This window comes from Uranotaenia lowii, chromosome 3, assembly GCF_029784155.1.
Source record: "Uranotaenia lowii strain MFRU-FL chromosome 3, ASM2978415v1, whole genome shotgun sequence".
NCBI classification, from domain to species: Eukaryota; Metazoa; Arthropoda; class Insecta; order Diptera; family Culicidae; genus Uranotaenia; species Uranotaenia lowii.
The window spans coordinates 359,901,796-359,908,303 of record NC_073693.1 but is presented as its reverse complement, the minus strand read 5'-3'; positions in this window follow the sequence as shown (position 1 = coordinate 359,908,303).

The following is a 6,508-nucleotide window of genomic DNA, read 5'->3' as shown; positions in this document are numbered from 1 at the left end:
AAGGTTTTTTTTTTGATAATTTAAGTGAAGACCCGTAGAATTGAGTTAAAATTTTTAGGTTTGATTCCGATAGAATTAAGCAGGACAATTCGAGTAAACGGAAAGGAGGGAAATGTAAAAAAAACTAGGACATGTTCACGAAAGCGAGACGATTGACAACTTAACATTTAATGCTTTTTAAAGTTAAACAGCAAATAATCAATGGAAAATGGACGCCAAGTTCAGCATGGTAAGACGAAGTTTACCGGGTCTGCTAGTATTCATATATTTTTATGTATTGTCTATCACGCTTTTTTAACTTCAAAACAAATGAAAAACATCAAAATAAACACTATCAGAAACAAGCATGTTAAACCAACAAGATAGAAAATATAAAAATTTAAAAGCTAGTATTTTTTCTACATTTTTATCTCGATATCCATTTTGCTATTTGGTTGAATAATAACCATTTTCCCACCTTTCCTCCATAACTTCTTGCGGTTAAAAAGTAACCATATTTCCACTTCTCAAGAGAAGTCAAAAAATGACTTCTATGGAACAAACCAAAAAATCACTTAACGCGGAAAGGTGTGAAAATGGTTACTTTTTAACGATAATTGGTTAATTAATTTCGAGCGTGAATTGAGTTTGACGGACCAAGAGGCTCAACAGTCACAGTCATTTGACTAATGACGATGACTGATGCCAACCCTGGTTTTTGTTTACACTTTGTAGTTTTTCTATCAGTGTTGTTGTTCGGGTTTTGGGAAGATTGACAGCTTGCTGTTGAATTTCTTTCAAATCTTTCAGTGTTGCCACTCATTTGTATCCCCTATTTTCATAAAGGTCAATTTTTGCAACTTTTTGTTCGATCGCACAAGTTCCCGTTATTGGGCGATCCACGCATGGCCTACTTTGTAGTGAAAGATTCAACTCTATCTGCAGAACTCTATCCAACTCTAGGTTCTGCTTGACATTAGCCCAGTATTTCTCAATTGGGCGGAGCTCTGGCGTGTTGGGAGGGTTCTTGTCCTTGGGAACCACCGGCACGTTGTTGGCGGCGTACCAATCCATGGCCTTTTTACCGTAATGGCAAGATGCCAAATCCGGCCAAAACAGTACGGAACAATCGTGTTTCTTCAGGAAAGGCAGCAGACGTTTATTCAAACACTCTTTCACGTAAATTTCTTGGTTGACAGTCCCGGAAGCTATAAAAGTGCTGCTTTTCAAGCCACAGGTACAGATGGCTTGCCAAACCAGATATTTCTTTGCGAACTTTGACAGTTTCATGTGCTTGAAAATATCTGCTACCTTTCCCCTTCCTTTTGCCGTATAAAACTCCTGTCCCGGAAGCTGCTTGTAGTCGGCTTTGACGTAGGTTTCGTCGTCCATTATCATGCAGTCAAACTTCGTATACAGCCTACGGGATCGCGCTTTGGCCGTCGTATTTTGTTTATTATCGCGATTTGGAGTCACTACCTTCTTGTAAGTCGATAGTCCGGCTCGTTTTTTGGCTCGATGCACGGTTGTAGACGATACACCCAGCTTATTTGCGGCATCTCGGAGAGAGAGAGGTTAGGGTTTCGCTTGAAACTACCGGAAACTCTCTTTGTCGTCTCAGAGGCTTCCGGTTTTCGATTTTCCCCCCGATCCAGACTTCCTGGCTGTCGACAAACGTTCCCCAAACACTTTAATTACATTTGTAACGGTTGATTTGGCAACTTTTAAAGATTTTGCCAGCTTTGCGTGCGAGTAGCTCGGATTTTCGCGAAGCGCGAGCAAAATTTTGATACGCTGCTCTTCTTCCTAGGACGGCATTTTGACAACTGAAGAGTGAATTCCAAAATCAAAATAGGAGCAACATTCTACACACACACCTTCAAAATGAGGGGTGTTCGGGTTTTTTAAATGCAAAATTGAAAGAAATTCGTCAAGTTGATATTGACCAAATTTTTACCGTATCACCCTTTATAATAAAAAAATCCTCCAATTTAAGAGAGGATATTACACTCCGATTATAGCTCAACCACAAATAATTCAATTCAATTCGATAAATCGAATGAATTTAATTCAATTCTTCCACTCCAACATCCTTCTAACTAGGTAACGGTTAGCAGAACTTGTTCAGTGCAGTATGCAACACCGAAAGGCAAGCAGAGAACAAGTGCTTGTTATCATCTGTACAAGAAGAACTGTCTCAATTTGCTTGCTGCAATTCCCTATGTAGTTTGATGATTTTTTTTCGTATTCGAACGATGCTGGTAATTGCACAGTAACGAGGTAAACATTGAGGGAAAAACTGTATCGAAAAAATACCTTTAAGAGAACATTTATAAAAGATTTATAATTTCTCTCAACCTAAGGGAAAGTTAAATAAAAAATTAAATAAAATAACCGTTTATTTAAAAAAAAAAAAGTATCAATTTAAGCCATCCCAATGAATACACTCACGCATGTACGTACACAGGGCCACATGTCGTCGTTGGTTTTCAGCATGTTGTATTGTCTTTTCCATCATCATTGTCAGGAAACCTGAGGAAGTTGAAAATATTCCCCTCGATTTCGAAAACCGGAAACCGGAAACGAGGAAATGAATACTTCCTGTGCTTTTCGGGAAGAGAAAACGTTTTGCTCATTTCCGCTTGGTTTTTTTTCTCCAAAGAGCGATACGCTGCAAAAACGGTTTAGAAAAGCGAGGGGGGAGCATAGAAAAAAAATGCAATTTGAAAAATGGTTACCCCCCACCCCAAACCACTTGCTTAGGAATTGTGTTATTATTTGTGTTACCCCTGCTCATAACAGATTAGTTCCAAAGAATATTGTTCTAACTTTGCTGAATGTTAAACATGTGTGGTACGACTCTGAGCCATTACTTTTGATGCTTGGAAGCTTCTCGGAATTTAGTTACCTACCTAGGCTCAATGCTTGTCGTGCGATACTGTTGTCGTTTTCCAGCGAAATTGTCGGTGAACCAGACAGAACAGGACGGAACGTTACACATTACATAACTCCGGGCGCTCGATATTGATTGAAATGGTCGAACCGGATACTATTGAATAAAACCGGTAGCGAATGTCGCATTTTTTTGTCAATAAATTTATGAATATGGTCTTTGAACCCGTCCGTCGAAGCGAAAAAGGCTGTAAAATATAATGTAAAAAATATTTGCTTTGTTTTTTTTTTGACGTTTTATTTTAAATTCATTGAAAGTGGCTTTCATTTGAGTAGTTTGATTTTCAATCGAAAGTCGAAAATCAGATTACCCATCTGACAACATGAACCTTCGAGATTAAAAATCTCAGTTAATTACCCTGATGTCATATAACCAGACACCATCAATGTAACATGGAAATGTTTACGAAAATCGACTAAGCGAAAAAGTTTTTGGTCTTTCTTGAACTCTGTTTTGGTGTCTAACAAAGACCTTACGTTTGCAATTCAAAAATAGCATACCATCTAGTTAGGTATTCACTCATTTTTTTGTATTAAATCTTAATTCTGATTTGAGTCGAAATAAACTTTTCTTTGGTTTTATATTCATTGTTAATGCTTGCTGTGAATTGATCGGCGTAAAAATTGCAATTAAACTCCCAAAAAGCTCTGTTCCGGTACCGATGTACGTGAGTATGTCGAGCAAATTGCTGGATGGGTAATAACTTTAACAGAATGGCCCCAATCCCAGAAAGGAACAAACCTAGGCAAAAAACTTAACGACTTTGTTTAATCAACGCAAAAAAAAAACGATTCGCCCATACTCATTCTACTTACCGCATTCGCTCGCAAAAACAAAAAAGTTTTGCGAAAAAAATATCAACCCCTCACATCTCCCCCAAGCTTCCTTCAATCGCATCGTCATAGCACCCTCCATGTATAGGTTGTTAGGTTCTGTTCCCACCCACCTAAGTCAAAATGTTTCGTAATGATTCATCTGGATTTATGAAAGCTTGTCTAATTACACTCGGGAGCTGGCGTGAAGGATAATTTTGTCTCATCCGAGCTGCTAGGAACATGGGTATAGGATCGAAAGCGTGATAGGAAAAAAATCACAGCCAACAAGCCGAATAAAAAAGAAAACTTTCGAAACGATGATGATGGCTAAAAGAGTGCTAAATAACAACAACGAACACCCCCGACGAGAGCACCATATCCACTTGGCGGCTAAATTTGTACTCTTCTGGTTGCGGATTAAATAGAGGGAAAACATTACCTTCCTTCTGGATTCCCGAAAAAAAAATAATCCCTCGGCGTGTTTGTTCGTAGGGCGATGTTTGATGAGGAAATTAGCAAAGGCATCACGACAGAACAAACAGAAAGTTTGTGCAAATGACAACTGTCAATATGTTGTGTCGTTCATTATTGCAAGTTATTTTTTATAGTGAATTTTCTGTGATCATTTTTTTTTTCTTCTTAAAAAAGCGTAGCAGAAGGGATACTGAAAATTAAAATAGGAAGATTATTCTAAGGAGAATACCACGTGGTTTGGAAAATTTTATCAAATTGAACAATGATTTATACTGTAAAAAACGCCTAAATGTATTCTAAATATAAGATGGTGTTAAAAGTAGACAATGAATTATTGTATAACAGTTTCAAAATTCCTTCAAACGACTTTTTTCAACTTCCTTCTGGGAAAACTTGTAACTAGAAATGCTTATGAGGATGAATAAACCAAAAAGTTTAAAATCCCAAAAGAAAAACTAGAAATACCTGCAAGTCGTTCAGTCGCTCGTTAAGTTAGGAGAAGATTTATGTTCTCCATGAGCAACGAACCACATGGGAGAATACTGGAAAATTTATTGGAAAGAAGCTCCATATTTAGCACCGAATTCATCGCCATTCTTCTGCTGCCAGCCAAAAACCGTCTAAATTGTCACGTCTGGCTGCGTTTCGGGAGGGCTAGAGATGCTGCTGCTGCTGCTGCTGCCGTAGGAAATAAACTGAATCCGTTAATGACAAAGTTTATTATGGTCGGTCCGGTCGGTGAAGAAGGAAATAAAAGGCACACCGGGCGATAGGTCGAGTCATAATTAAAGACGATAGTCGTTTCGGATGTCCATTTAAGAGACTATTCAATTAAAATAATGGGCACGGGAAACTCACTTGAACTGCCCTCTGGTAGTTCGTTATCGGATATATTATGAAGGTGGTGAAATGATAGGTGATCATGAGCTTGGGACGATTTATCGGCTGGGGTAGATTTATCGGCTATCGATTGCTTTTAGTTCAGTTTATTGTACCTATTTTAGAAAGAAGTGAACAAGTGACTCGAAAATATTGCTTCAGTCTCTCTCCTGTTTTCTGTTTAAAAGTTAAATATTAATAAAATTAGATTCAAATGATGCGATCTACATTTAGGCGTTTAATCTGTAGAGGAGAATTAGGATACTTTATCCACTGACCATACTGACTGGACAGTCGATTTCGTTTTTTGGAAAATTTACGCACCCTGGAATCGATAGTACGCAATATCGATTCCAGAGTGCGCATCGATCGATTTGAAGAAATGCTATCCCAGTTAGAAAGTGCCACCCAACTTTCGCAAATAAACAGGCAATTCACATTTTTCCTACAGGGCATTTCTACCGAAAAAAATATAGGTTCGCCACCTGCCGTCGGTATTACGAACCTGCTAAATTTAACGAAAAAAAATTAGCCATAAAATTATCGAATTTTTGTTCTAAGTGTCCTGTCAGTATGATCAGTGCTTTATCCCTGGGGATACTTGATTCCTTCGTTATATCTCGAAACCAGAACGTCACTTAAATATCAAATGTTCTAGAAAAATGTGCCAAATAGAACAAAATAACAATGTTGTTATCTTTAAAAAAAATTAAAAATTCATTTATCGAGTTATTAAACTTTGTTTGAAAATTTTTACAAAATGTGATTTGAAGACCTTTTCTTATCGCTATAAAATGTTTCCAACTTGAAAAATTACATTAAAAATATTTATTTCAATATGTCAATCGTTAGAATATAAAATGAACTTCATAATTCCATATTTTCAAAGCAATAGTAAATTCTCAATTATTTTTAAGAAAAAATTTTTCCAAAATGTATGTTATGGGTTCAAATGATCCCCAGAGTCTAAAAATACATATTTTTCTCCCGAATGGATCGTGATCATTGGTTATCACGAAATTACTCATATTTGTCCAATAACTAATGTTTATCTAGTAATTATTTGTTTAAAAGGACTAAAAATACTGTATTTATCAAAAACAAGAAAATTACGCCTTGAAGTATGCAATGACTAGAGGGTGGTAGACAAACATTTAGAAATCTCTTTGTCTGATACTTACAAACTGTGAAATGAGAACTAATATGGCAAAAAAAAAGTCAACAGGCCTTTTATCTTTGGATTTTGCTAGATTTTTACCTAAGGATTAAGTTTCCTTTAACTTAAAAAATATCACAATTTTTTTCGTCTCACGAAAATGCTTCTAGTTCATGTATCGTTCTAACTTTTGGAGCATATAAACTTAGAATTGCACACTGTCAAAAAATGCAAAAGACGGCGAGTTGCTAA